General features: G+C 41.9%; 1 long non-coding RNA gene across 1 annotated transcript in view; it reads right to left on the reverse strand.

Moving 5' to 3' along the window:
* The window catches only part of LOC126069500 (uncharacterized), a 1,199,210-nt gene extending 1,198,806 nt beyond the window's left edge, over positions 1-404 (reverse strand). Inside the window, exon 1 of the long non-coding RNA XR_007515934.1 lies at positions 372-404. This is a non-coding gene — a long non-coding RNA (uncharacterized LOC126069500). The remainder of the gene's footprint in view (positions 1-371) is intronic.
* Between the last annotated feature and the right edge of the window lie 23,346 nt (positions 405-23,750).

The following is a 23,750-nucleotide window of genomic DNA, read 5'->3' on the forward strand; positions in this document are numbered from 1 at the left end:
ACCAAATCAATACCATTCACAGTAGCCCCCAAGAAGATAAGATACTTAGGAATAAATCTTATCAAGGATGTAAAAGACCTATACAAAGAAAACTACAAAGCTCTACTACAAGAAATTAAAAAGGACCTACTTAAGTGGAAAAACATACCTTGCTCATGGATAGGAAGACTTAACATAGTAAAAATGTCTATTCTACCAAAAGCCATCTATACATTTAACTCACTTCCGATCCAAATTCCAATGTCATATTTTAAGGGGATAGAGAAACAAATCACCAATTTCATATGGAAGGGAAAGAACCCCCAGATAAACAAAGCACTACTGAAAAAGAAGAAGAAAGTGGGAGGCCTCACTTTACCTGCTTTCAGAACCTATTATACAGCCACAGTAGTCAAAACAGCCTGGTACTGGTACAACAACAGGCACATAGGCCAATGGAACAGATTTGAGAACCCAGACATAGATCCATCCACGTATGAGCAGCTGATATTTGACAAAGGACCAGTGTCAATTAATTGGGGAAAAGAAAGCCTTTTTAACAAATGGTGCTGGCATAACTGGATATTCATTTGCAAAAAAATGAAACAGGACCCATACCTTACACCATGCACAAAAGCTAACTCCAAGTGGATCAAAGACCTAAACATAAAGACTAAAACGATAAAGATCATGGAAGAAAAAATTGGGACAACCCTAGGAGCCCTAATACAAGGCATAAACAGAATACAAAACATTACCAAAAATGATGAAGAGAAACCCGATAACTGGGAGCTCCTAAAAATCAAACACCTATGCTCATCTAAAGACTTCACCAAAAGAGTAAAAAGACCACTTACAGACTGGGAAAGAATTTTCAGCTATGACATCTCCGACCAGCGCCTGATCTCTAAAATCTACATGATTCTGTCAAAACTCAACCACAAAAAGACAAACAACCCAATCAAAAAGTGGGCAAAGGATATGAACACACATTTCACTAAAGAAGATATTCAGGCAGCCAACAGATACATGAGAAAATGCTCTCGATCATTAGCCATTAGAGAAATGCAAATTAAAACTACGATGTGATTCCATCTCACTCCAACAAGGCTGGCATTAATCCAAAAAACACAAAATAATAAATGTTGGAGAGGCTGCGGAGAGATTGGAACTCTTATACACTGCTGGTGGGAATGTAAAATGGTACAACCACTTTGGAAATCTATCTGGCGTTATCTTAAACAGTTAGAAATAGAACTACCATACAACCCAGAAATCCCACTCCTCGGAATATACCCTAGAGAAACAAGAGCCTTCACACAAACAGATATATGCACACCCATGTTTATTGCAGCACTGTTTACAATAGCAAAAAGCTGGAAGCAACCAAGGTGTCCATCAACGGATGAATGGGTAAATAAATTGTGGTATATTCACACAATGGAATACTACTCATCGATAAAGAACAGTGACGAATCTCTGAAACATTTCATAACATGGAGGAACCTGGAAGGCATTATGCTGAGCGAAATGAGTCAGAGGCAAAAGGACAAATATTGTATAAGACCACTATTATAAGATCTTGAGTAATAGTAAACCTGAGAAGAACACATACTTTTGTGGTTACGAGGAGGGGAGGGAGGGAGGGTGGGAGAGGGTTTTTTATTGATTAATCAGTAGATAAGAAATGCTTTAGGTGAAGGGAAAGACAACACTCAATACATGGAAGGTCAGCTCGATTGGACTGGACCAAAAGCAAAGAAGTTTCCGGGACAAAATGAAGGCTTCAAAGGTCAGCGGAGCAAGGGCGGGGGTCTGGGGAACATGGTTTGCAGGGACTTCTAAGTCAATTGGCAAAATAATTCTATTATGAAATCATTCTGCATCCCACTTTGAAATGTGGCGTCTGGGGTCTTAAATGCTAACAAGCGGCCATCTAAGATGCATCAATTGGTCTCAACCCACCTGGATCAAAGGAGAATGAAGAACACCAAGGTCACACGATAACTATGAGCCCAGGAGACAGAAAGGGCCACATGAACCAGAGACTTACATCATCCTGAGACCAGAAGAACTAGATGGTGCCCAGCCACAACCGATGACTGCCCTGACAGGGAGCACAACAGAGGACCCCTGAGGGAGCAGGAGATCAGTGGGATACAGACCCCAAATTCTCATAAAAAGACCAAACTTAATGGTCTGACTGAGACTAGAGGAATCCCGGCGGCCATGGTCCCCAGACCTTCCGTTGGCACAGGACAGGAACCATCCCCAAAGACAACTCATCAGGCATGAAAGGGACTGGTCAGCGGGTGGGAGAGAGACGCTGATGAAGAGTGAGCTAATTATATCAGGTGGACACTTGAGATTGTGTTGGCAACTCTTGTCTGGAGGGGGGATGGGAGGATAGAGAGAGAGAGAAGCCGGCAAAATTGTCACGAAAGGAGAGACTGAAAGGGCTGACTCAAGAGGGGGAGAGCAAGTGGGAGTAGGGAGTGAGATGTATGTAAACTTATATGTGACAGACTGATTAGATTTGTAAACGTTCACTTGAAGCTTAATAAAAGTTAATAAAAAAAAAAGAAAAAAAAAAAGAAGCCATCTACGATGGTTCAATTGGTCTCAACCCACCTGGATCAAAGGAGAATGAAGAACACCAAGGACACAAGGTGATACAGAAAGGGCCACATGAACCAGCGACTACATTATCCTGAGACCAGAAGAACTAGATGGTGCCCGGCTACAACCGATGACTGCCCTGACAGGGAACACAACAGAGAACCCCTAAAGGAACAGGAGAGCAGTGGGATGCAGACCCCAAATTCTCATAAGACCAGACTTAATGGTCTGACTGAGACTAGAAGGACCCCAGTGGTCATGGCCCCCAGACCTTCTGTTGGCCCAGGACAGGAACCATTCCCAAAGCCAACTCTTCAGACATGGATTGGACTGGACAATGGGTTGAGGAGGAATACTGGCGAGGAGTGAGCTTCTTGGATCAGGTGGACACTTGAGACTATGTTGGCATCTCCTGCCTGGAGGGGAGATGAGAGGGTGGAGGGGGTTAGAAACTGGCGAAATGGACACGAAAAGAGAGAGTGGAGGGAGACAGTGGGCTGTCTCATTAGGGGGAGAGTAATTGAGAGTGTGTAGCAAGGTGTATATGGGTTTTTGTGTGAGAGACTGACTTGATTTGTGGACTTTCACTTAAAGCACAATAAAAATTATTTTTTAAAAAGTGAATTGCCTAAAGTTGTGTGATAAATACATTTACATTTACAACTGTCTTAGGCTGGGTTCTCTAGAGAAGCAAAACCATTAAAGAGTATAAATACATACAGAGAGACATTTATATCAAGGAAACACCTCACCCAATTGTAGATGCTGAAAGGATAGAGGCTTCTCCTGATTCACGTAGCTAAAGGGGCTGGTGAACCCAAGATTGGCAGGTCAGAGAGCAGGACTCTTGCTCATAGGCTGTGAAGATCAACAAATCCCGAGATTGGCAGGTAAGCTGCTAGCTGAAGTCCCAAGAACCAGAGGTCTGGCCAACAAGAGGCAGCTGCAGGATACAGAGGGAACAAAAGCCAGAATGTCCACTTATATTCAGATGCAGGCTACACACCCAAGGAAACTCCCTTTTAACGGATTGGCTACTCACAGCAGATTCCATCATGGGGGTGATCACATATAAACACTGAGAACCATGGCACAGCCAAGTTGACACACAATCTTAACCATCACATAAACAATGACAAAAAAAAAGAGTAGCTGCTGAGGCTGCTTATGTACAACCAAATATCTCATGGAATTTGGTTCCTTGGTTTGGAGATTTAGATTCATGTTGTTGTGGGATATTCCAGTTAATTGGCCTAATAATGTATTTAGTATTTTGTTTCTACGTTCTAGTTCCTTGCATAGTGTCTGGGGTCTTAACAACTTGCAAGTGGCATCCAAGATACAACAGTTGGTCTCTATTCACCTGGAGCAATAGAGAAAGGAGAGTCAGGAATAAGAGGAGGAAATGGACGTGTGGCTAATTGCCTTCATGAACAACTGCTTCCTTTGCCATGAGAACAGAAGAACTGGATGGTGCCCGGCTACCGTTACTGAACATTTTGATCAAATATTCCTTAGAAGAATCCTGAGCAAAGAGAGCAAAATGCAGAACAGAATTCCAAATTATCATGGACTCCAGACTTCCTGAAGCCATGAAGTTTGGATGAACTCCTAAAACTATTGCCCTGAGATAATCTTTAAACTTTAAACCAAAAATATCCCTTGAAGTCTTCTTAAAACCAATGGTTTAGCTTAACTAGTAAAGAATGTCTGCCTTTCTTCTGGGGTCTTAAAAGCTTTCAAGCAGCCATCTAAGATGCATCAATTGGTCCCAATCCACTTGGAGCAAAGGAGAATGAAGAACACCAAAGACACAAGGAAAATATTAGCCCAAGAGACAAAAGGTCCACATAAACCAGAGACGCCATCAGTCTGAGATCTGAAGAACCAGATGGTACCTGGATACCACCAATGACTGCCCTGACAGAAAACACAACAGAGTCCTGGACAGAGCCAGAAAAAAGTGCAGAGCAGACCTAAATTCATATAGGAAGATCAGATTTAATGGTCTGATAGAAACTGGAGGAACCCCCAAAACTATGGCCCCTGGACAATCTGTTAACCCAGAACTAAAACCATTCCTGAAGCCCACCCTTCAGACAAAGATTAAACTGGACAATAAAACAAAAAATAATACTTGTGAGGTGTGTTCTTCTTAGTTCAATCAAATACACAAGACCAAATGGGTGGCTCTTGTCCTCAGGTAGGATGAGAAGGCAGGAAGGGACAGGAACTGGTTGGATGGCCACAAGAAACCTGGAGAAAGGTCTCCTACAAAGGAAAATCAATAAGAATAAATTCAGACTACTCAGCAGAAACCATGCAGCCAAGAAGGCAATGGGATGACATATATAGAGCACTGAAGGAGAAAAACTGCCAACCAAGGATCATATATCCAGCAAAACTCTCTCTCAAATACGAAGGTGAAATTAAAACATTTACAGATAAACACAAGCTTAGAGAATTTGTAAAAAACCAAACCAAAGCTACAAGAATTGCTAAAGGAAATTGGTCAGAAAATCAATAATATCAGATACCAACACAACACAACACAAGGTCACAGAACAGAACATCCTGATATCAACTCAAATGGGGAAATCACAAAAACAAATTAAGATTAATTTTAAAAAGAAAAAAAAATGCTGAAAACAGGGAATCATTGAAGTCATTATGTAAAAGATCACAATAATCAAAAAGAGGGACTAAATACAGGAGGCATACATCTTCCATATGGAGAGGAAAACAAGGCGATATAGGATGAAACAAGCTAGGTTTTCACTTAGAAAAATAGGGGTAAATATTAAGGTAACCACAAAGAGGTCTAACAATTCCATAATTAAAAATAAAAACCAAGAAAAACATAACGACTCAGCAAACATAAATTCAACTACTATGAAAATGAGGAACACACAATTTACAAAGAAAAATGTCTCAGCACAAAAAACTAAGTGGAAAAATGAAGTTGTCAACAACACACACAAACAGGCATCAAAACGACAGCACTAAACTCATACTTATCTATAATTATGCTGAATGTAAATGGACTAAATGCACCAATAAAGAGACAGAGAGTCTCAGGCTGGATAAAGAAACACGATCCGTCTATATGCTGCCTACAAAAGACACACCTTAGACTTAGGGACACAAACAAACTAAAACTCAAAGGATGGGAAAAAATATATATATCAAGCAAACGACAATCAAAAAAGAGCAGGGGTGGCAATATTAATTTCTGACAAAATAGACTTTAAAGTTAAATCCACCACAAAGGATAAAGAAGGACACTACATGATGATTAAAGGGACAATTCACCAGGAAGATATAACCGTATTAAATATTTATGCACCCAATGACAGGGCTGCAAGATATATAAAACAAACTTTAACAAAACTGAAAAGTGCGATAGACACCTCCACAATTATAGTAGGAGACTTCAACACACCACTTTCGGAGAAGGACAGGACATCCAGTAAGAAGCTCAATAGAGACACAGAAGACCTAAGTGCTGCAATCAACCAACTTGACCTCATAGACTTATACAGAACACTCCACCCAACAGCCGCAAACTATACTTTTTTTTCTAGTGCACATGGAACATTCTCTAGAATAGACCACATATTAGGTCATAAAACAAACCTTTGCCAAATCCAAAACATAGAAATATTACAAAGCATCTTCTCAGACCACAAGGCCATAAAAGTAGAAATCAATATCAGAAAAATCAAGGAAAAGAAATAAAATACTTGGAAACTGAACAATACCTTGCTCAAAAAAGACTGGGTTATAGAAGACATTAAGGACGGAATAAAAAAATTCCTAGAATGCAACGAGAATGAAAACACTTCCTATCAAAACCTCTGGGACACAGCAAAAGCAGTGCTCAGAGGTCAATTTATACCGATAAATGCACACATACATAAAGAAGAAAGAGCCAAAATCAGAGAACTGTCCCTACAACTTGAACAAATAGAAAGCGAGCAACAAAAGAATCCATCAGGCACCAGAAGAAAACAAATAATAAAAATTAGAGCTGAACTAAATGAATTAGAGAACAGAAAAACAATTGAAAGAATTAACAAAGCCAAAAGCTGGTTCTTTGAAAAAAATAACAAAATTGATAAACCATTGGCCAGACTGACTAAAGAAATACAGGAAAGGAAACAAATAACCCGAATAAGAAACAAGATGGGCCATATCACAACAGAACCAAATGAAATTAAAAGAATCATATCAGATTATTACAAAAAATTGTACTCTAACAAATTTGCAAACCTAGAAGAAATGAATGAATTCCTAGAAAAACACTACCTACCTAAACTACCACTATCAGAAGTAGAACAACTAAATAGGCCCATAGCAAAAAAAGCAATTGAAAAGGTAATCAAAAAACTCCCAACAAAAAAAAAAGCCCTGGCCCAGACGGCTTCACTGCAAAGTTCTGCCAAACTTTCAGAGAAGAGTTAACACCACTAATACTAAAGGCATTTCAAAGCATAGAAAATGATGGAATACTACCTAACTCATTCTATGAAGCCACAATATCCCTGATACCAAAACCAGGTAAAGAAAGCACAAAAAAAGAAAATTACAGACCTATATCCCTCATGAACATAGATGCAAAAATCCTCAACAAAATTCTAGCCAACAGAATTCAACAACATATCAAAAAAATAATCCACCATGACCAAGTGGGATTTATACAAGGTATGCGAGGTTGGTTCAATGTTAGAAAAACCATTAATGTAATCCACCATATAAATAAAACAAAAGACAAAAACCACATGATCTTATCAATTGATGCAGAAAAGGCATTTGACAAAGTCCAACACCCATTTATGATAAAAACTCTCAGCAAAATAGGAATTGAAGGAAAATTCCTCAACATAATAAAGGGCATCTATACAAAGCCAACAGCCAACATCATCCTAAATGGAGAGAGCATGAAAGCATTTCCCTTGAGAACGGGAACCAGACAAAGATGCGCTTTATCACCGCTCTTATTCAACATTGTGCTAGAGGTCCTAGCCAGAGCAATTAGGCTAGACAAAGAAATAAAGGGCATCCGGATTGGCAAGGAAGAAGTAAAATTATCTCTATTTGCAGATGACATGATCTTATACACAGAAAACCCTAAGGAATCCTCCAGAAAACTACTGAAACTAATAGAAGAGTTTGGCAGAGTCTCAGGTTACAAGATAAACATACAAAAATCACTTGGATTCCTCTATATCAACAAAAAGAACATAGAAGAGGAAATCACCAAATTAATACCTTTCACAGTAGCCCCCAAGAAGATAAAATACTTAGGAACAAATCTTACCAAAGATGTAAAAGACCTATACAAAGAAAACCACAAAGTACTAGTGCAAGAAACTAAAAGGGACCTACATAAGTGGAAAAACATACCTTGCTTATGGACAGGAAGACTTAACATAGTAAAAGTGTCTATTCTACCAAAAGCCATCTATATATACAATGCACTTCCGATCCAAATTCCAACGACATTTTTTAATGTGATGGAGAAACAAATCGACTTCATATGGAAAGGAAAGAAGCCCCGGATAAGTAAAGCATTACTGAAAAGGAAGAAGAAAGTGGGAGGCCTCACTCTACCTGATTTTAGAACCTATTATACAGCCACAGTAGTCAAAACAGCCTGGTACTGGTACAGCAACAGACACATAGACGAATGGAACAGAATGGAGAACCCAGATATAAATCCATCCACATATGAGCAGCTGATATTTGACAAAGGCCCAGTGTCAGTTAATTGGGGAAAAGATAGTCTTTTTAACAAATGGTGCTGGCATAACTGGATATCCATTTGCAAAAAAATGAAACAGGACCCATACCTCACACCATGCACAAAAACTAACTCCAAGTGGATCAAAGACCTAAACATAAAGACTAAAACTGTAAAGATCATGGAAGAAAAAATAGGGACAACGTTAGGAGCCCTAATACAAGGCATAAACAGAATACAAAACATTACCAAAAATGATGAAGAGAAATCAGATAACTGGGAACTCCGAAAAAGCAAACACCTATGTTCATCTAAAGACTTCACGAAAAGAGTAAAAAGACCACCTACAGACTGGGAAAGAATTTTCAGCTATGACATCTCCGACCAGCGCCTGATCTCTAAAATCTATATGATTCTGATAAAACTCAACCACAAAAAGACAAACAACCCAATTAAAAATTGGGCAAAGGATATGAACACGCATTTCACCAAGAAGATATTCAGGCAGCTAACAGATACATGAGAAAATGCTCTCGATCATTAGCCATTAGAGAAATGCAAATTAAAACTACAATGAGATTCCATCTCACTCCAACAAGGCTGGCATTAATCCAAAAAACACATAATAATAAATGTTGGAGAGGCTGCGGAGAGATTGGAACACTTATACACTGCTGGTGAGAATGTAAAATGGTACAACCACCTTGGAAATCTATCTGGCGTTTCTTTAAAAAGTTAGAAATAGAACTATCATAAAAAAATCCCACTCCTCAGAATATGACCTAGAGAATAAGAGCCTTTACACGAACAGATATATGCACACCCATGTTTATTGCAGCACTGTTTACAATAGCAAAAAGCTGGAAGCAACCAAGGTGTCCATCAATGGATGAATGGATAAATAAATTTTGGTATATTCACACAATGGAATACTACACATCAGTAAAGAACAGTGAGGAATCTGTGAAACATTTCATAACATGGAGGAACCTGGAAGGCATTATGCTGAGTGAAATTAGTCAGATGCAAAAGGACAAATATTGTATAAGACCACTAGTATAAGATCTTGAGAAACAGTATAAACTGAGAAGAACACATTCTTTTGTGGTTAGGAGAGGGGGGAGGGAGGGAGGGTGGGAGAGGGTTATTTACTGATTAGTTAGTAGATAGAAACTACCTTAGGTGAAGGGAAGGACAATATTCAATACAGGGAAGGTCAGCTCAACTGGACTGGACCAAAAGCAAAGAAGTTTCCGGGATAAACTGAGTGCTTCAAAGGTCAGCGGAGGAAAGGAGGGGGTTTGGGGACTATGGCTTCAGGGAACATCTAAGTCAATTGTCAAAATAAATTCTATTAAGAAAACATTCTGCATCCCACTTTGAAGTGTGGTGTCTGGGGTCTTCAATGCTAACAAGCGGCCATCTAAGATGCATCAATTGGTCTCAACCCACCTGGATCAAAGGAGAATGAAGAACACCAAGGTCACAAGATAATTATGAGCCCAAGAGACAGAAAGGGCCACATGAACTAGAAACTTACATCATCCTGAAACCAGAAGAACTAGATGGTGCCCGGCCACAACCGATGACTGCCCTGACAGGGAGCACAACAGAGAACCCCTGAGGGAGCAGGAGAACAGTGGGATGCAGACCCCAAATTCTCATAAAAAGACCAGACTTAATGGTCTGATTGAGACTAGAAGAATCCTGGCGGTCATGGTCCCCAAACCTTCTGTTGGCCCAGGAAAGGAACCACTCCCGAAGACAACTCATCAGACATGGAATGGACTGGACAATGGGTTGGAGAGAGATGCTGACGAGGAGTGAGCTACTTGTATCAGGTGGACACTTAAACTGTGTTGGCATCTCCTGTCTGGAGGGTAGATGGGAGGGTAGAGAGGGTAAGAAACAGGCAAAACAGTCAGGAAAGAAGAGACTGGAAGGAGGGAGCGGGCTGACTCATTAGGGGGAGAGTAAATGGGAGTAGGTAGTCAGGTGTATATAAGTTTATATGTGAGAAACTGACTTGATTCGTTTTTTTTTTTTTTTTCACTTAAAGCACAATAAAAATTATTTTTTAAAAAATGGTATCAAGTTTTACACATGTTAAATGGTAAAGAAATACATAAATACTACCATAAATATGGTACCTTACCTTGAAAAAGCCCTGACATTTGCTTGTGGGCATGGTGGGTGTCAGAAAGATTGTAGCTTGTGAAGTGGTGGAAAAAGGGTTACCTGAAATCAGACACAAAGTTGTAACACCAGATGTGGACAAGTGTGGCTCATGATACCTGTGGCGAACTCATGTACTTGGTGGATGTTTGAAGTGTGTATATGTGCACGCAGACACATGGGCATATGCACATGTGAGCACGTGTACTTTCACGTGTTTTGTGTATTCCTGTGTGGCTCAGTTCAGCTGGGTAGTTTCTTGTGCTCACTTAGTGTTTTACATGGACAAAATTGGGTATAAACATGAAGTTCGTGTTATGGTCAAATTGTTCCCTAATATATCAATTGTATTAGAACAAATTCAGATTTTCAAAACAAGAGTTATAGCAGAACTGACTGTACTAGACTCCTAGGCTTGGGAAGATTCCATGAGAAAATGCCTTGGATAATCCCTTGGATGTGGTTTGATAATGCCCTGGATAACGCCTTTAGCACAATGCCCGGCACATAATAAGCTCCACAAAAATGATAGCTACAGTTGTCAAAAGCAGCAGTAGTAGCTCAAACCTTTGGAACCTTACAGCACCTGCTGGTGGAGCCTGGGACTGCCTTTAAATAGGTTTTCCTTCACACAACTGATGAGAGGGGATGGAAGGTTGGTAAGCTCAGCTCTGTTCACAAAGCCACCTCTCCCTACCCCCGCACCAACTTGGTAACCACATGCCTGTGGCATTTACAATGAATCCTATGAACATCTCTTAAGACCCTAGAATGTTAGGCAGTGACTAGGCAGTGCAGTACCCACAAGGGGAGCCAAGAGTTCAGCTCCAGGCCAGAAAGAGCTTACTCTCTAATGGTTAGCAAGAAGGGTGAGGCATGATTAAGGCCAGGGAGGGCTAGCTGGAGGGTGTCCAATAAGCAATAGGGAATCAGTGTGGCTCAACAGGGCAATAACAAGATAAAAGCCATATTTTAGGGCCAGATAGTAAGTATTTTAGTCTTTGCAGGCCATAAGGTCTATGTTATAGCATGAAAGCAGCCATAGACAATACATAAAGAAATGAGTATGGCTGCATTCCAATAAAATTTATTTACAAAACAGGCAGTAGGCAGGATTTAGTGTGGAGCCATAGTTTGCTGACCCCTGCTTTAGAGCAGTGCTGTGTAAGAGAAGGAAACCCTGGTGGTGTAGTGGTTAAGTGCTACGGTTGCTAACCAAAGGGTCGGTAGTTCAAATCCACCGGGCGCTCCTTGGAAACTCTGTGGGGTAGTTCTACTCTGTTCTATATGGTCGCTATGAGTTGGAATTGATTCGATGGCACTGGGTTTTTTTTTTTTTTTTTCCTTTGGGTGTAAGGGAAATATAATTTGTGCCACAAACTCAGCATACATATGCAATTTTTCATTTTTTAGTAGTCACATTTTAAAAAGTCAAAAGGAAGAGCTGAAATTAATTTTAATAATATATTTTATGTAACCTAATATATGCAAAATACTATCATTTCAATGTATAATAAATATTAAAAATTATTAGTTACTTTTCATTGTTTTTATCATACCAAGTCTTTGAAATCTAAGTCTTTGTAGTCTACACATACACAGCCTAACGCAATTCAGACAAACCACATTTCAGGTGCTCGACAGCTATATGTGGCCAGTGTCCACCATATTGGACAGTGCAGCTTGAGAGAGAGCAATTTGGCCACCACAGGGGTGTTTGATTAGCTTGGGGAGGGAAAGGAATTAGGGATACAAGGAGTTTGCACTTTTAGTGCAAACAAAAAATTGTCTAAAAACCCTTGACCTTCTTGAAAATGAATTAAATAGTGTGGTTCTAGGTGTATACTTTCTCTCAAGTCCACGGAGGCCCACAGGAGCTGACCATAGCACAGCCAAGGAACGCTCCATTTTCTTTAGCTTTGGTCAAAGTCATTTCATTCTGAGCTCTGTTTTTGCTTCTGTGGTTTGTGACCATTTTCATCTCCCAACTGATTTGCTCTGAACTCAGTATGTGATATTTTCCCTTGAAGTAATCTGGCAGTTTCATCATTTTATTGGTCTTACGTTCCCCATTAACTGTATTAACGCATGCGATCTATCATCCAAAGTGACAGGGAGATTGTAACAAAAATTCTGACTCTATTTTTAATATTTGACTGATGACAGCCTTCAAGCTTTACCACTGTCTCCCTTTTGCCCCACATCTGGGCAAATAAGAAAGCCCAGGTGCTCCCTCCTTTGACTCCACAGGGAAGTTCAAACCATGAAAACTGTGGCCCATGCACAAAACCCCTCATACAGACCCTATGCCCTAACTACAATAAAACAAAATCCACTCGTACCTTCCTCCCTCAGGCCAAATGGGCCGGCTTGGGAGCCTGTCCTGCTCTCCCCAGAAACCCTCATGATGTGAGTCATAAACCTTTCCAAACCCTCTTAGCGTATGTGTAGCATCATCAGCCTTGTCATCCAAACCAGTTTGGGGGGAAGGATTGATCCCACCCTTCACAGGGCAACCACAAGCTAGAGATTCTATCAACTAATGACTTACATAAAACATACCATCTCCAGAAAGGAAAGCTAACCTTGCCTTCAGAAGAAATTGACTTTTAGTCACAAAATGAGATTTTCTCAACCAAATTCATGAGGGGAGAAGACCTTTTAGAAGCTTATATAACATGTCATATACCTCCCCCACTCCTGCTTAGCTGCAGATTAACTTCTTCTTAAATATATTTGCAAAACTGACTTTTTCCAGCTAGGCAGAAAAGAAACTAACATTCAAATCTTCATCGGTACAGAAATCCTGATAAGAAGTTTTAAAGAACTGCAATGTCACAGCTACCCTGATATTGCTAGTCCTTGAAAGGGGGACTTGGTGTTACATAAGAAAGCTTTTTTAATACTATAACCATCACACATTTGACCAACAACAAGAAAAAATAACAGCAGCAGGATTGAAGTCCTGAGTAGGTTTTTCGTAATAGTCTGTAAGAGATTGTATAGTGCAAATGATACAGCAACCAAACAACCAAACAAATGCCATGGCAACCAAAACTGCTTGCTGCCTTTTAAAAATTAAAATCTGCCTGATGGTCAGGCCTTTGCAATGTGTCTACAGATGACTGTGTATAAAAAGCTTCCCTTGGAATAAAATCCATTCCAGGGCTGCTACCGGGGCCTTTGCTTTTGGAAGTCTCTTTTCTCAGTCTGATCCTGCAGAGAAAATATTAATTTGAGCTTCCACGAAAAACAGCAAGAAAAAGTCTGTATTCATGCAAGAATGTGAAGCGGAAAGGTGCCTTCTGAGGCATCCACAGCACCGCCTGCCCATCAACAGCGTTGTGCTCCCAGACGAGGCTCTTCATAAATACTGTATTTCTACAGAACGAGATTTCATTTCCTCCCTTTGCAAAACACTCATCACAGCCCTCACTCACAGAGTTCTTTCTTAGTCTCACTTCAATGCCTTTGGCCCTGGTTTCAGTGCTTCTCATTGTTTTGAAGATTGTTTTCCTTACACCTTATTGGTAGATTTGATGATGGTTCCACATCCTGGCAGCTTTGGGATAAGTCCTCAGCTCTTAATCCAGCCTTGTGCATAGCTTTAAAAACTCAGAAATATTTCCATTCAACCACAGTGCTCATCCTGGCATTAGCTTCCTTAAATATGAATACTCCTCTCTCTCTCTGCTCCATTATTCCTATGTGAAAAGAATTCTAGTGGACAGGCTTCCCTCTCTCTCTGTCTCACATACACCCACTCTCACATACACATTCTTTCTCACTCATTCTCTTTCTCTCTCTCTCTCTCTTACACACACACATACAAGTTCTCAGATCCACAACATCAACAAAGCAGAAAAAGAACAATAATTTGAACCCTTTCTATGAGCTACACACTTGACAGGCCTTCCTGATCTTAATTCAGCCAGGTTGTTTTTCCCCTTTCCCATGTGAAGAAACCCAGGCTTGAAGTCAGCAGAGAAGTACCTGCAATCCTAGCAAGTAGCAGAATGAAGATTCCAACTTCAATTCCCAGATACCCACAGCACCCCTGTGGCCTCAGGCTGGCCTGACAGGGGCCCAACATAAGGCAGCCAGGCCACTCACATCCCACACCCCCCCTCGCCGCCTTGAAAAGTTCCAGCAACACCATAAAAATATCTAAAAGACCTTTCTGAGAGTCCAAGCTGAGGTACATCTACCAACCCCACCTTCCAAGACCAAGTAAACAAAACAAACCCACAAAGCAGAGTCCGGCCTCTTAAGTCTGCTGCCTACTTAGGGGTCCTACCTGTCTCCCTTCAAGCCAGGGGTATATGCGGCCTCTGCTAAGTCCTGGGCAGTGGGAATCTTTTCCACTATCTGGCCTGGATTCCCTTCCAGTTTTTACCCTGGTGCAGAAGATGCACAGTCACCAAGGGAAGCAAACATTTGAACGCCAGCAGAAATAACATTTGCACTTTGAACTTTGCACAGGAGAGTTAAAAACATAGAGTATATATAAGGAAAAAAAAGAAGAGAGAGGAGAAGCACACGTTTAAGGAGACCCACACAATGTGGTGCTTTTGTGAGCTTTGGATTTTTTTTTTTTAAAGATGACATGCAACTGTTTCTCGGAATTGTATTTCTCTTATCATTTTCTCTCTCCAACCTCTTACTGATCTGCCTTTCACAGAAAACACATCTGGTGATGGGGACTGAATTAAAATGTTCTACTTGTGATAAGCCTGTCCTGCGGAGTTTATATAAGAGGGGAGGGGAGGGGAAAAAAAACTCAAGGAAAAGAAGATAATGCCATAATTGAGACAATAATAATTCTTCTTACTTTTGCTGTTAAAAACATTTTAACATTTTAAGGGATGAATACGTGTCCTCGCAGTCTCCGTCATTCAATAACACATCTCATTAAGAGGGAGCAAAGAAAAACTCGGTGTCGTTAAGAACACGGAGCAGGGGAAAAATGAAGGCCGGTGTTCCAAGCCCCATGGCCAAATTCAGAAATGAATGGTAATTAGATTGCCATTCAAAACGCACCGGCGAGCCAGACACATTTTGAATCGCATCCACAGTTGAAGGAGGAGGTAGACAACACTCGGAATGTTGTCTTTCAGAAGTATTAATGACGCGATGTAAATTTCGTCCACGTATTAATAATTTCCTTCTCATTAAGCCCCCGCGCTGATACCCAAATCGCGCTGATAGCAACCCACATTTCGGCACAGCAGGCCCTTGCAAATTTCCCTTTGTTAAATCCAGCTAACTTTAATAGACGGAAGCTGGGCAGGGGTGGAAAGCGGATTCTCAGTTGGACACGTGCCTGGGCCACAGGGATACCTGTCGTTAGAGGCTGCCCACGAGATAACCCGCTTTCTCCTGTTAATGCTCTCCCAAACGAAAACGGTGGCGAGGGCAGCTGCGAGGGCGCTGAGCGAGGGACCTGGCAGGGCACTGTCTACATGGGCCCGGTGCCCCCGTCTCTGTTGGGGCGCGATGGTCACCGCGGCTGAATTCGATTGCAGGCGCTCCCGAGGGGGGCGACGCGTTCTCGGGGACAGGCACTGCTGGGTCGAGCTCGGGGCAGGAAAATAAAAGCCGGCTCCGTGTTGCCTCTATGCGGGCTGCCGGCTGCCGGCTGCCGGGCCCCTTGAGAGTACCCAGAGAGCATCCAGTTTTACGCTGTTTTGTTAAAGAAATAAAAAACACGAAATGCTGCCAAGTCTGTGTCCGTGTGTTCTGGGGGCCAAGAACACCCCAAGGTGGAGGTGGTGGCGCCGGGTCACGCCCCAGGTTGTGGTGGCTGCTCTTGGTGGGTCAGGGCGGGCTGGGGTCGAGGGCGGGCGCAGTGGCAGCTCCTGGGCACCAGAGGGCGCCGTGCGTACATCTTGCTGTCTTTGCGAGCTGAGCGTGGGCGGGAGGTGGCCGCTCCCGGGCACGTGATGACAGGAACACGTCTCGACCAGCCTGCTAGACCCACCTTGTCTCCTGCATCGGCCCCGAGCTCCCTGTGCAGTTCACAGGGAGGGTCTCGCACCTCTCAGGAACATCCGACCAGATAGAGCAAATGACAACCCAGCCAAGGGGCCATAAAGGAGAAGGAAGCATCCACCACGGGAGCTCAACCAAACGTCATTTAAACTTAGGAGGATGAGCGGTGATTGCCGTTAGAGCCCATCCTGCAGCAGCACCTCACAGTCCCCCACAGCTGCTGTGTCCTGAGGTCCACCCCGCCTCAGTCCTCAGAGCAGCCACCAAGGAGGGCCTCCTGTGTGGGACGCCACAGAACTGTATTCCCATCACCAAAATGGCACCTACTATTTGCCAACGCTACGCTAAGCACTTTCACACTGATCATCTTATTTAATCCTCAAAACTATCCCATGAGGCATTCTCAGCCCCCTTCACAGATGGGGAAAGTGAGGCTCAGAGGGATTACAGAACCTACCCGTGTTCATATAGTTTGTAAACCACAGGCTGAGACTCAGCCCATGTTCTTTTCATTGTGCGGCTCCTGAGGGAGACATGGCTCTTCACCTGGCTGCTTCCACATTTCTTCCGGCCAGCAGGAAATACTGGAACTGGAAATATGCAAATGAGTTCATAAAAATCACTCCAACTCTAATCCTTTTTGACTTTGGAAATGACCCAAGCCTTCCTCACTTGAGTTAGGTGACCTCATACACCAGGAGTCACAGTGGCCCCAAGATACCCAGAGCCTTTTCTTTCTGACTCTCGGGCAAGGGCTGCCAGCCTTCGCAGGATCTGCTTTCTGTACACAAAGGAATGAAAAAGGGTCCAGTTGGCTCATAGGTGACACCAAACACACTGTGATGAGCTGCCAATCCCAGGGTCTTAGCTCCCCCAGGAAGCCTATACCAGCTCCTTCAGCCCACAACAACTTCTCCTGCCTCAGACTCCCCCACCCCATAACCCAGCACTTAATGTATGAGCCATCAGGTAACTTGCTTGTTTCTGTCTCCTGTTCTCTGATTCTCTCATATGTGTTCATCTCCCAGGCGAGCTGGCAAGAGCCACAGGAGTAGAGGCCATGACAGAGCTGGGCACATTGCAGGCTCTCAGAGAGTTCTGAAATTGAATTACGGCTGCATCTCGGCTTAAAACATCTACCATTTTCCACAAATTAAACAAGATGGGCTTGTTTGCTTTTTCTTCTGGCTTTTACATTTGTTTATTTCAAGCAGTGAGGCCTGCTCACAGATACAGTTTATTAAAAAAAAAAAAAAGATACAGAAACTGTGAAAATGTGAATCCTTTTCTCTGCACAGTGCAATGTCTACTACACCCCTCTCTTCTTGTCCACATCCCTGTTCCATCTCTCTTTTGCACCTGTATTTTGATAACAGGTACTCATCTGTACTGTTGTTGACGTTAGGTGCCGTTGAGTCAGTCCTGACTCATAGTGACCCTACGTACAGCAGAATGAAACACTGCCCGGTTCTATGCCATGCCCACAATCGTTGTTATGCTTGAGCTCATTGTTGCAGCCAGTGTGTCAAGCCGCCTCGTTGAGGGTCTTCCTCTTTTCCACTGACCCTGTACTCTGCCAAGCATGATGTCCTTCTCCAGAGACTGATCCGTCCTGACATGTCCAAAGTATGTAAGACGCAGTCTCGCCATCCTTGCCTCTAAGGAGCATCCTGGCCGCACTTCTTCCAAGACAAATTAATTCGTTCTTCTGGCAGTCCACGGTATATTCAATATTCTTCGCCAACACCACAATTCAAAGGCATCAACTCTTCTTCAGTCTTCCTTATTCATTGTCCAGCTTTCACATGCATATGATGCGATTGAAAATACTATGGCTTGGGTTAGGTGCACCTTAGTCTTCACGGTGACATCTTCACTTTTCAACACTTTAAAGAGGTCCTTTGCAGCAGATATGCCCAATGCACTGAGTCATTTGATTTCTTGACTGCTGCTTCTATGGGCATTGATTGTGGATCCAAGTAAAATGAAATCCTTGACAACTTCAATCTTTTCTCCATTTATCACGATGTTCCTTATTGGTCCAGTTTTGAGGATTTCTGTTTCCTTATGTTGAGATGTAATCCATACTGAAGGCTGTGGTCTTTGATCTTCATCAGTAAGTGCTTCAAGTCCTCTTCACTTTCAGCAAGCAAGGTTGTGTTATCTGCATAACACAGGTTGTTAATGAGTCTTCCACCAATCCTGATGCCCCGTTCTTCTTTATATAGTCCAGCTTCTCAGATTCTTTGCTCAGCATACAGATTGAATGCTGTGCTGTAGAAAGCTGAATAAAAGTTAATACTGAAAGCAAACACTACCATCTGGTAGAGTATCATCCTCTCCACTAGTTGCTAAAATGTGCTTAGGGAAGAGTGGTCTGACCCATTGGGCTGAATAATCCCTACACTGCCCTACCCTGTAACACAGTGCTGAAACTGGCTGCTACTGGTAAGAGATGGAAAGATGGGCAATAAGGGGTGGAAGAAAGGATCGATGAGGGAACAGGAAGGAAAAGACAGAATGAGGAAAAGAAAAGATGTTGGAAAACAACAAAGGCACTATGAATATTACAGAACTCAGCAACTGGAGACACAGAGGACCAGAGCGGTGGGGCTTCTGGCTGGACCATATCTGCCACCCAAGTGGCTCCAACCAAACTGCACACACTTGCAAAGGCTCCGGAGTTTCTAGATACTTTCCCAGGCTAAGCTGCTGTCTCAGCTTAGACATGAGTTCCTCAGGCTAGTTAGATGCTTTGGGTTGAAAGAGCTAGAGTCTCGTTCACCTGAACTATGAATGAATCTAGTCAATGAGTCCCAGTACCTGATAACATCACAAAAAGAGAGACAACCAGGCATCACGTACCTCTTGATGGAAGCACAAAGCACCATCTAAGAAGTCTTGACAAAAGTGCATCTGATTAAGCCTCAATCAAACCACCAATCTGTAAGAAATACAAAGGACAGAGGAACATGCTAAAAGACATCACTGGGATGCAATCAGCAAGATCCAGTGAGAAACTCTACAGAACAAATGATCATGTTTCTTCAATAAATAATATATAAAGAGAGTCACAACAAAAGGGACAGAGATAGATAATGGATGGATGGATGGACGGACGGACGGACGGACGGACGGACGGACGGACGGACGGACGGACGGACGGACGGACGGACGGACGGACGGACGGACGGACGGACGGACGGATGGATGGATGGGTAGGTAGATAGATGGTAGATAGAAGGACAGAAGGTGACATATGGGGGAACCTCTAGATCAAAAGAGGCTTAAATACATACCAAGCAATTGTAACGTGTGAGCTGTATTTAGAACCTGATTCAAACAAATTATAAAACTAAAAATCCTATGACATTTAAGACATAATTGGAAATGTTAACATTCATTGGATATCTGATATTAAAGAATTATTGTTAATTTTCTTAGGTGTGGTAAATGGTGTGGTGTTTTTGGTTTTTTGTTTTTTAAAGGATCTTGTGTTTAATTTAGAGATGCATACTGAAGTATTTACAGGTGAAATGATATGACACCAAGGGTTTGCTTCAAAATGTTCCAAGGACCAAATATTCATAGCAGCATTATTCATAAAAAAGAATGAAGTACTTATACGTGTTACAGAATGGATGAACCTCAAAATATTATGCTAAGTGTGACAAGCTAGGTGCAAAAGGCTGCATATTTATGATTCCTTTTATATAAAATGGCCAGAAAAGACAAATCTATAAAGACAGAAAGCAGATTAGTGGTTACTGGAGGCTCAGGGTAGGAACAGGGAGTGACTGAAAATGGACATAAGGAATCATTCTGGGTTTATAAAAAATGTTCTAAAATTGGATTGTGGTGATATTTGTACAAATCTGTAATCTTACTAAAAGCCATTGAATTGTAAATGGGTGAATTTTATAGTACTTAAATTATATCTCAATAAAGCCGGATTTTTTTTTTTAATGCTTCAACAGATGGGGGGAGAGAGTGGGTGAGAATTAAATGAAACAAAATTAGCCATGAGTTAATAATTGCTTAAGGTGGGTGATGGGTACATGGGATTTATCAGGCTATTCTCTCTGATTCTGTATATGTTTGAAATTTTCCACAATAAAAGGTTTTTGTTTTGTTTTGTATTTTTTTGTTTGTTTTTTAATGACAGCTGTGATGTGGAAGTAGGAAGTCAACAGGAGCTAAGGCTTATCTGGGTATCTGCTACCCTTACCACTTTCTTTCCCAGATGTCACATTGCCTTTCATGGTGTCTCTTTATCTTTCTCCTCTTGTGACCAACTAACCAAGCCTCTTGACATTCTTTAATCCAGATCTTCAAAGGAAATTGTCTTCGTGACCTGGCTAATTGTAAAGGCTATTCAGGCAAGATCTTTGGTGCCAGCCAAGGTAGGGGTCATTCTTGGGTCAAGTGACCATTCCTGGCTCAAACAGCTCACAACACAGAGAGAGAGAGAGACAGATGTATGGAATAGGCTGTTTCCGCTAGAACTGAAATTTGAGCATGGCAGGCATATAACTCTCATTCCAACAACCAATAGAACATAAAATGAGCTGTTTCTGACTGGAAGTCATGGTCCCTGGGCCCTCTGTTAGCCCAGGACTGGAACCATTCCCAAAGCCAAACTCTCCAGACAGGGATTGGACTGGCCTATAAAGACAGAAAATGATACTGGTGAGAAGTGAGCTTCTTGGCTCAAGTAGACACATGAGACTATATGGGCAGCTCCTGTCTGGAGGCGAAATGAGAAGCCATAGGGGAACAGGAGCTGGTTGAATGGACATGGGAATACAGGGTGGAGAGGAGGAGTGTGCTGTCTCAGTAGGGGGAGAGCAGTTAGGAGTACATAGCAAGCTGTGTATAAGTTTTTGTTTGAGAAATTGACTTGATTTGTAAACTTTCACTTAAAGCACACTAAGTAAATAAATAAAAATGAAGTGTTTCTTTCTAGAATTTTTGGACGTGGCTCCAATAGCAGAGTCTAAGGCTCAGAGCATTGCTAGCCAAATGAGAACTAGCAAAAGTGATTGAAACTGCCCCAGTCTAGCATTGGATGTTTTGTTGTTAGGTGCCCTGGAGTCCTGACTCACAGCGACCCTATGTACAACAGAACAAAACAGTGCCTGGTCACAATTGTTGCCGTGCTTGAGCCCATTGTAGCAGCCACTGTGTCAATCCATCTCGTTGAGGATCTTCCTCTCCTTGGCTGACCCTCTACTGTACCAAGCATGATGTCCATCTCCAAGGACTGGTCCAAAGTAAGTGAGATGAAGTCTCACCATCCTTGCTTCTCAGGAGCATTCTGGTTCTACTTCTTCCAAGACAGATTTGTTCGCTCTTCTCACAGTCCACAGTATATTCAATATTCTTTACCAACACCATAATTCAAAGGCATCAATTCTTCTTCAGTCTTCCTTATTCATTGTCCAGCTTTCACCTGCATATGAGACAATTGAAAACGCCACAGCTTGGGTCAGGTGCACTTTAGTCCTCAAAGTGACATCTTTGCTTTTCAACACTTTAAAGATGTCTTTTGCAGCAAATTTGCCCAGTGCAATGCATCATTTGATTTCTTGACAGCTGCTTCCATGGGCATTGATTGTGAATCCAAGCAAAATGAAATCCTTGACAACTTCAATCATTTTTCCATTTATCATGCTGTTGCTCATTGGCCCAGTTGTGAGGATTTTTATTTTCTTTATGTTCAGGTGCAATCCATACTGAAGGCTGTGGTCTTTGATCTTCATCAGTAAGTGCTTCACTTTCAGCAAGCAAGGTTGTGTCATCTGCATAACGCAGGTTGTTAATGAGTCTTCCTTCAATCCTGACGTCCCATTCTTCTTCATATAAGTCCAGCTTCTCGGATTGTTTCCTCAGCATATAGATTGAATAAGCATGATGAAAGGATACGACCCCTGACACACACCTTTCCTGATTTTAAACCACGAAGTATTCATTCCCTTGTTCTGTTCAAAAGGCTGTCTCTTGATCTAGGTACAGGTTCCTCATGAGCACAATTAAGTGTTCTGGAATTCCCATTCTTCACGATGTTATCCATAATTTGTTATGATCCACACAGTCGAATACCTTTGCATAGTCAATAAAGCATGGGTAGCATCTTTCTGGTATTTTCTGCTTTCAGCCAAGATCCACCTGACATCAGCAATGATATCCCTCATTCCATGTCCACTTCGGAATCCGGCTTGAACTTCTGGCAGTTCCCTGTCTATGTACTACTTCAGCCACTTTTGAATGATCGTCAGCAAAATGTTACTTGTGTGTGATACTAATATTGGTCGATAATTTCCACATTTTGTTGGATCACCTCTCTTTGGAATGGGCACAAATATGGATCTCTTCCAGCAAGTTGGCCAGGTAGCTGTCTTCCAAATTGCTTGACACCTGCATCCGTTTGTTGAAACATTTCTATTGGTATTCTGTCAATTCCGGGAGACTTGTTTTTTGCCAATGCCTTCAGTGAAGCTTGAGCTTCTTCTTTCAATAACATCAGTTCTTGCTTATATGCTATCTCCTGAAATAGCTCGACATTGACCAATTCTTTTTGGTACAGTGACTCTGTGTATTCCTTCCATCTTCTTTTGATGCTTCCTGTGTCATTCAGTATTTTGCCCTTAGGATCCTTCAATATTGCGACTCGAGGCCTGAATTCTTTCTTCAGTTCTTTCAGCTTGAGAAATGCCAAGCGTGTTCTTCCCTTTTGGTTTTCTAACTCCAGTTCTTTGCACATGTCACTGTAATACTTCACTTTGTCTTATTGAGCTGCCCTTTGAAATCTTCTGTTCAGCTCTTTTACATCATATTTCTTCCTTTCTCTTTAGCTACTCGATGTTCAAAAGTAAGTTTCAGAGTCTCTTCTGACATCCATTTTGTTCTGTTCTTTCTTTCCTGTCTTTTTAATAACCTTTTGCTTTCTTCATGTATAATGTCATCCCACAACTCGTCTGGTCTTTGGTCATTAGTGTTCAATGCATCAAATCTATTCTTGAGATGGTTTCTAAATTCAGGTGGGATATACTCATGGCCATACTTTGGCTCTTGTTGACTTGCTCTAATTTTCTTCAACTTCAACCTGAACTTGCATATGAGCAATTGATGGTCTGTTCCACAGTCGGCCCCTGCCCTTGTTCTGACTGATGATATTGAGTTTTCCAACATCTCTTTCCACCAATATATTCAATTTGATTCCTGTGCACTCCATCAGATGAGG

Source organism: Elephas maximus, chromosome X, assembly GCF_024166365.1.
Source record: "Elephas maximus indicus isolate mEleMax1 chromosome X, mEleMax1 primary haplotype, whole genome shotgun sequence".
Taxonomy (NCBI): Eukaryota; Metazoa; Chordata; class Mammalia; order Proboscidea; family Elephantidae; genus Elephas; species Elephas maximus.